The following is a 9,079-nucleotide window of genomic DNA, read 5'->3' on the forward strand; positions in this document are numbered from 1 at the left end:
TGCGAAATCAGTGTTGTCTAAAGGAAACAGAAAGAATTTGAATTTCTATGATGAAATATATTAATTGTAAGGAAAGACTGTCAGTCCACTTGAACCACTGAACTTGGTGCACAAGGGTTTTTTTTCAGTAAGCACAATCCAATGATGTGGATTTAAAAAGCAGACATGCTTTTGGATTCATGTGAAATCCAAGTGCTGGATAGCTATACCAGCTATGCATAGGCTGATGATTCCTTTATTTGAAAGCTGACTTCTTCTTTGTACTTGTATGCAGTATAACTCAAAATGTGCAAAGAATATTAGTTACCTTGGAAGAAGCTCACTAACACTCTTTTCTCATGACTTAAAGAGAAAAAAAATCTCACATAGACTTGTACTCAGAAACTTTATTTTTTTGAGACTCTAAAACAGGTTCTTCACTATAGTTTTTAACATCACTTTTAAGACTACTTAACAGATTATCCCTCTATGATCCAAACTACATTTAATTCCAGTGTACAATGTGGAAGTTTGGTGTAAGTTTTGTTAGATGTACTGCAATTTCAGGCCAGTGCAAAAGGAAGCTGAGTTCTTACACTTCTTACTTTATCAGAGGTCTCAAATGTTACAAACATTGCCTTTTCAAATAGCACAGCAATAGAGACTGCAAATGATTTACTAAATCCCATTGGTGACAAACATCTATAACCAGTATGTTCCATGAATTGTTGACTCAGTTACATTTCACTCCATGTTAAAAAGTGTTCCTTATTTTTTATTATCACCTTTTAACAAGACAGTGCTTCTTTAGCCTTGTGTTTCATTTGCAGAGAGCTTTGCATCTTCAATATTTTTTTTCCTGCACATTTTCTGGCATGCTTGTAAAATTTTCCCTGTGGTTTCAGCATCTAGCATTTCAACTAACTCCCTAGGGAAGGATTTAGTAAAGAAGACTATAGAGAGTAGAAAATCCAGTACTGTAAAGTCTAATGCAGTCTTACAGTGTTCATACCACTTCTAACTTTCCACATGTCCACATGCTGAGAGAAAGAAGTTGGCTAAGAAGAATTTCCCCTAGTTCGTTGGGGTTTTCAAGCAGGGAAAACTTAAATTTGTTTGCTTCTGTGGCTGCTAGAGAATCGAATCCAGGATATATTACACAGCCCCTATGGAATCAATGAATCACTTATATAGGTGATATAAGGTAGATGTTTAAAATTATTATTTATTTACCAATTCTGCTAGCTATGTGTTAGGCTTTAAGCTTCATTTGTCATCTTGGTGAAGAAATATTTTCATGAAACAAATGATTTTGGCTTTTTTTATCTCAGAGAATGTAACTATTTAAGATGACACAGAGCAACGGTAGGCTGGGGTAACCTGAACATACTACATTCCTTAATTTCATTCAGAGAATATCTTCTATGAATCCTGCAACCAAGCTTTAGTTGTACCCTCTGAAATTTAAACAAATTCACTTTTCCACTTGAATTCTAAATAAAAAGTAAAGAAATAGAGAAGAAGGAAGAAAGGCTGTCATATCACCAGGTTTTGATATGGAAGAGTTAGTAAACAAAGCTTTAGTTCCTACAAATGAATCTTTGACTTTGTGCATGACAATGTGAAACAGCAAAATTTGTAACAGTTAATTATTTGTAACATTGCAAATTAGAACTTTAATCACAATTGAAAGCAATGCTTACCTTATCAGCTTCACCTATGAAGGTAATAATACAGCTTCTCAGCTGTACTTGGGACACGCTTGCTGAAATCCTTGAAATATATCTTGCGGAATTTTGTGACACGCCCTATGCTGCCCATTCTTTATTTACCAAATAGGGTGATGGATGGAGCTCAATGTCAGACCTGTGCTTTTGCTGGGAGTAAGTCCATTCATTCATTCAACGACAACAACAAAAAAAAAAAGCAGCTGGGAATGAAAGTGTTTTACCCCACAATCTCCACAAAGGAAGATTAATTTGTCATAGCATGCGGAGGGTTTTGCTGAAATTGAAAGCATATTCCAATGGCTGAAGTGAAAAATAAAGAAAAATCTTCTAACTTGATTTCAAGTTTTGAAGAACTTTGTCCCTTGAGTTGAAACTTGAATAGTAAGTATGATTTGGTTATGGCAGCAAATACTGTGACTTAGATCATGAAAACAGCACCCTCAAACAGTAAGAAATTCAATCTTGCAAAATGTCTCCAAGGAATTTTGAGTTCACTCAGACAGGCCAGACCCCTCTCAGAATCACCATTCTGTGAACTCAAAAAAATGGAGAAGATCAGCATATGCAAGACTGCTTGCTACAGTATGCCCATACTGTGCTTTTTGCAGCTGTCTCCCATTCTTGCGTGAACTATCAATATCACTAGCCTTTCCTCCCACCAGAACACATAGGCCTTGGTGAATAATGGAGAAACTTCTGCTGCCAAGGAACCTGAGAAAGATGACATCCTTCAAACATGTATTGCCAAATTTAATTATATCAAATGGATTATTCTGTAAAAACATATCTAATTGCCCAGTGTCACTTACAGTCTGCATTGTACAAGGCCAGAGACATAGGTTTTAACACAGCAATCTAGCTCAGGGAACTCAGATGTAGTCACATTCTATGCAGCACATCAGCAAAACCTTCAGTGTGTGTTGTGGGAATACAAAATTCGAAAGCAAAATTACAAGCATCTATATAGAGAAGAATTACAGAGCTGAATAAAGGTGTGTTGAAGGAAGAGGAAATGCTCAGAGAATGAAGACAAGGCTTCAGATGATTTTTAAATTCAGGTATCAGGATATTTAGATCCCAGTCAGACTCTTCTAGAAAAGGATTTGAACTCACTGCTAAAATTTTGAAGGGTAGGTTAAAGTAAGTTTTCCTTTTCCACAAGTTACAGCAACAGATGCTAGACTCAAAATATGCCTTTTGCACATACAGAGACCATTCTTCCAGATCTTCATGTAACTTCATGGTACATCAGGTGAACAAACAAGCTCAAGAAATGTTCATGGTCTGCAGGGCAGTCATAATATACAATAGCAAGTAGAAAGCAATCACATAATTCCTTTTAAAAAAATAGCAAAAAAAGAATGAACAGACAATAAAAGAAACTCATTTGACCTCTCTAAATGCCATGTGAGTTTTAAAACAGAAATCCAAAGTCAATACACAATATGCCTCTGAAATTGTCTAGAATAAATCATGTTTCTGGGGAGAAGGAGGAGACTATAACCCTTTTAGACATCTATGCAAGTGGAAAGCCTTTGAATCATGGAATCATAGAATCATAGAATCACTAAATTGAAAAAGACCTCTAAGTTCATCAAGTCCAACCACCAACCTAACACCACCGTGCTCACTAAACCATGTCCTGAAGCACCACATCTACATGTATATTTGAACACCTCCAGGGATGCTGACACCACAACTTCCATGGGCAGCACATTCCTATGCCTGACCATTCTTTCAGTAAAGAAATTTTTCCTAATATCCAATCTAAATCTCTACTGGTACAACTTGAGGCTGTTTCCTCTCATACTATCATTAGTTACTTGGGAGAAGAGACCAAGCCCCATCTTGTTGCAGTCTTCCATCAGGTAGCTGCAGAGAGCAATAACGTCTTCTCTCAGTCTGTTTTTCTCCAAACTAAACAGCTCCACATCTTTCTCCCTACTGCAGTCCTTATTACTCCCATTTAGCTGAAGATGCTAGTGCAATAGTAACTGTGAAGAACTCAGTCTGGACTGGTGCACTCATGCACCACATGTACTTTTCACGGCATGATGTGTAGACCAGTCTGGTCTGCTACATGGATTGCTATGTAACAAAGGTGCTTTTAAGGAACAATCTTAAGCCCTTGCCACATGTTGATTGCCCATCACTGAAAATCTATTGTAAAGAGAATGAGCCATTTTCTCATAGGGGTAAATAGGTTGCCACTGTTATGAGTCTAATTCAGCTGAAAATGGTTATCACCATGGTGGAAATATAGGTCAAAGGGGCACATGATGAATACCTTCAACCATACAGCTGGTAGTGCTCCCTACTCTTCCTGGGGCTACTGTCCCTTCTGCCTTTCCTGCTTTACTCATGCTCAAGGTTCATTGTTGTATTCTTTGAGGCTCAGAAGTCAGAGGATTAGCCAGTATGTTTTATCTTGTCACTTCTCAGTGACAAGTGACTCACTTTGAATATTTTTCCTTGACAAACAAATTGTCTAGCAGTATGCTTCAGTGCACTATATGTGAGCCACCTTGGCATTTGTGCACCATCTACCCGAGTCACATTTAGATCACCATAGTTTATAATTTGGTAGCTACAAAGATGTCCAGTGAGTCAATGCAGTTGACTGATAACAGCCAATTGCAGCATTAATGTTGTTAGCAATGACACATTTTACAACATACTTGAGTTAAATATTTTCATTAATGAATGGAAATCATTATTTTGTGTAGATATGGGGCAGTACATTCCTCCAGGAGCATGTTAATACACAAAACATGTTACTGTTTTTGTTAGAATTGCTGGGGTTTGTTGTTCAAATAAATGATTAATGTAAAGCAAGTTGCAGAAGCAACAAAATCATTTCATATGAAAACAGAACTCCTGATTGTGATCAGCAATATGTACAGAATTCTAAGTATATAACAAGCACTGCGTAGTCTGCTCAGCAGCTTTAGTTCTGTCATGGAGTCTAACGAGATTAAGCAAACCTTCCTTTACTTAAAATGTTTCCTGGGATAAATGATAACAGATTGTCCTGTCCAGCGCAGCAGTATAATGCAGTACAAACACAAAAGGATGTGTTTTGCCACATGTCCTTGTTTCAACAATACTTGTCTCAAGAAAGAGGTCAGCTAAGACTCTGCTGTCCTTTGCTCTGTCAGGCATTTCATTGTGGATCTGTCCCTAAACCAACAGAATCCTGGACATTTTAGCCTTTCCAAAAGGATATGAAGTGTAGGTCAGTTCACAGACCAAAGCTTTCCATCCAACCACAACCACCCATGCAGAACTCAAAATTTTGTTCTCATCCATGTTGCTGCTTTTTTTGCTAGTAGGAAGGAGCATATTGATTTCTTTATGTTTGTATTGCTCAGAGTAAATGCCAGTCATTGTTTAGTTAGTTGCCATTGCAGACCTTGGTGCTATAGCTTTCACTGATGACTTCTTTCTTGTTTGCCCTATAAGACTGTATTCTTTCCCCAGTACAAAGAAAATGAGGTGTCTGGTCAAGCTCTTTCAGACAGGACTCATAACCCACCTGGCACCTCACTGGAGCAGCACTATGCTATTATGAAGGATAGACATTGTGGCAGGCAGTTGCTGCCTTGATTGTTCAGACTGTGACAGAGATTTGTGTATCTCAGTGTTGCCAAAGTGGTTTTCTCCAGTGAAGACATTTGTAGAAGGATCCTAGCACAGCCTTAATCACAGGGCTCTCATACTTACTGCATTCTACTAGCACTAGACACAGCATCCAGGATTCTGCTATACTGGTTCTGGATCAGCACACACAGGAGTCCCTTTATCAGTCACCACAGCACATATGAAGTCAAGCCTCATTCATCTCTCAAGACCCTAGGATCAGCCAACAGCCAGAATGAGGCTGTGGATGATCTTAATTTACTGGGTCCTAAAGAGGCAGCATGATAACCAGGCCTTTACACCAGGCATACACATGGTGCAGGACGGGTGGTCACCAGCACTCGTTTAGTGGCTGTGCCATACAGGAGTTTAGTTAGCAGGGTCCTCACCACAGACAAGACTGTTCATGGCAGCATGTGACTATCAGCTCTGCTTGTGTCACCATGCCTGCCACTTTACTTTCCACCACTCCCTGGAAGGCTGTTCAGCATGCCAATTATCTCGGCACATGGTCCCAGGAAAAAATAACATTTTTAATTTGCACAAAATAGGATAACAAATCTCTTGGTTTCACCACAGACATGCTTCCACGAAGCCTTCCTCTCCTCTGACTAATAGCCTGATGAGAGTCTTAATAATATTCCTGGCATGCTTCTTGCCTCCCCTGCAGTGTAAGACTGCTGCAGAAAATGAGAGAAGGATAAATGTCACTGTACAAAGCCCCATGACAATATGTCAGCTCTGCAGAAAAGAATGGGGGGTTCTGATGGACACCAAGTTGACTGTGAGTCAGCAATATGTCCTTGTGACAAAGAAACCTAACAGCACTACAAAAAAACATTGCCAGCAGGTAAAGCAAGGATAGCCTTCCTCTGCTCAGCACTAGCAGGACCATAGCTGGAGCACTGTGTCCAGCTCTGGGATTCTCAATACAAAAGAGATGTGGATGCACTGGAACAGAGAAGAGCCACAAAAAAGTGACTGAAGTATCTGTCATGAGAGGAGAGGCTCAGAGAGATGGGGCTTGTTACCCTGGAGAGGTGAAAGTGCAAGGGGATTATTTTCCAAGTGCATAACTTGATGGGAACTTGAAAATAAGATGGGCACAAGACTTAGAACAAACAAGAGGGATACAACTTCTGCATAAATTCCATTTAAACACAGGAAACTACATTTGTTTATTGGGGGGGGAGATAAAGCCAGGTCATCCAAAAAGGTATGGAGTCTCCATCCTTGGAAACAGTCAGAATCCAGAAGAACATGGTCCCAAGCACCATCCTATAGCTGACTCTACTTGTAGGGGAGAGCTTAGAATAGACAGATGGTAGAGGTCTCTTTCAATCTCAGTTGTTCTGTGATTTTGTGTTGTATGCAGGGGAAGATCTCAAGGGAGATAAAGACAGTGGGGTTATTGAAATTAATGTGCAAAGAAAGTGCTGTGGTGTAGATGAGGCACTTGAACAGAAGTATATGGCAAGTCCCATAGAGGAAGGAGTATTATTTCCATGTTGTACCAGGAACAACATGGCTTCATATTGGGAGGCACTTGGTCTTCTCTTGTGCTCTCTGGAGGTGTGCTATTTGCACCAAGAGGTACAGAAGGTTTCAGGCTTTGCCTTGTACCCAATATGTTACTGACCAAGCAACCTTTTCACTGCATTCTTGTTTAGTGTGTGAGAACACAGAGGCTGAATCACAGACCCCATCTCTGTGGGGCACAGGAAGGGCTGCTTCTCCCAATCTCTCAGAGAGTTTTGGACAGCTCAGAGGCCACAGAAAGCATTCATCATAGCACAGGCCAAGTCTGTCACCCCCTTCATGAAGAATACTTATCTGCTGCTCTTTAAATATTGTGCTTTATAGTTGGTTTGTAGTGTCCAGGGACAGATCCTGTCCATTGGGGAAGATTTGAGAGAGGGGAAGCTTTGTGCTTGCTGGTAAGCCTTATGATTCCTTTTTTTTCCCCACTCCATTATTTCAACCTTTGTTTTCATCTAGGAAACAATGTTGGTCAGTGAGGCAAATCTTTGTACTTCAAGCACTTTCCAGTTTAGTAATCATAGGAAGGCTAGTTTGCAAATGTAACCCTTTTTCAAGTATTCTTATTGTTTAAGTGCACAGGCTTTATATTTAACAGACTGTATCAGCTGCAACCTCCATGCCAGAGCAGGATCATCTAGAGTAGGAATGCATCCAGGTGGGTTTTGAATGTCTCCAGAGAAGGAGACTCCATAACTTCTGAGGGCAGCCATTCCAGTGTTTTGTCACCCTCATAAAGTTTTTCCTTATGTTTATGTGCAACCCTCTATGCTCCAGCTTGCACCCGTTGCTCCTTGTCCTGTCACTGGACAGTACTGAGAAGTGCCTGGCTCCATCCTCCTGACACTCACCCTTCACATATTTATAAACACAAATCAGGTCACCCCACAGTCTCCTCTTATCCAGGTCCCTCAGCCTTTCTTCATAAGGGAGATGTTCCACTCCCTTAATCATCTTTGTGGCTCTGTGCTGGACTCTTTCAAGCAGTTCCCTGTCCTTCTTGAACTGAGGGGTCCAGAACTGGACACAATATTCCAGATGTGGCCTAAGCAGGGCATAGTAGAGGGGAAGGAGAACCCCTCTCGATCTACTAATCACGTCCCTTCTAATTCACCCCAGCATGCCACTGATCTTCTTGGCCACAAAAGCAATTCTTGGCTCATGGTCATTTTTCTGTCCACCAGGATGCCGAGGTCCCTTTCCCCTGTGCTGCTCTCCATCAGGTCTGTCCCATATTTATGCTGGTACATGGGGTTGTTCTTTCCCAGGCATATGACTCTACACTTGCCTTTGTGGAATTTCATCAAATTTCTCCCTGCCCAGCTCTCCAGCCTAAGTCTCACTGAATGGCAGCACACCCTTCAGGTGTGTCAGCCACTCCTCCCAGTTTTCTGTCATCAGCAAACTCGCTGATAGTGTTCTCTGTCCCCTCATCCAGGTCGTTGATGAATATATTGAATAGTGCTGGTCCCAGAAGCAGCCCCTGAGGGACTCCACTGAATGCAGGTCTCCAAATAGACTCTGACCCATAGACCACAACTAGCTGACTTCTTTCCTTGATCCAGTTCACAATCCACCTCACTAACTGATCATCCAGACCACACCTCCTCAGTTTAGCTGTGAGAATGCTGTGAGTGCTCCTCTCTACAAGGAAGACATCGAGTTGCTGGAGCATGTCCAGAAAAGGGCAATGAAACTAGTGAGGGGTCTGGAGAACAGAGCTTCTGAGGAGCAGCTGAGGGAACTTGTATTGTTCAACACAGAGAAAAGGAGACTGAGGGGAAACCTTATTGGTGTCTATAACTACATGAAAAGAGGTTGTAGTGAGGTATCTTCTGAGTAAGAGGTGAAAGGATGAGAAAAATTGTCCTCCAGTAGCATTAGGAGGTTTACATTGGATATGAGAAGAAAATTCTCCCCTGGAAGGGTTCTCAAACACTGTAAGTGGCTCCCCAGTGAGATGGTTGAATGCCCATCCCTGAAAATGTTTAAAAGATGCATATGTGTGGTGCTGAGACATGGTTTGGTAGAGTTAGACAATGGTTGGACTTGAGAATCTTAAAGGTCTTTTACAACTGAAAGGATTCTATGGTTCTCTGAATAGTTATTCCTTGAAATATTTGCCAGACTAATTGTCAGTGCATCTTTAATACACATTGAATTCTATTTATATATACAAGACAAAAGCATTG

Source organism: Dryobates pubescens, chromosome 9 (genome assembly GCF_014839835.1).
Source record: "Dryobates pubescens isolate bDryPub1 chromosome 9, bDryPub1.pri, whole genome shotgun sequence".
Classification (NCBI taxonomy): domain Eukaryota; kingdom Metazoa; phylum Chordata; class Aves; order Piciformes; family Picidae; genus Dryobates; species Dryobates pubescens.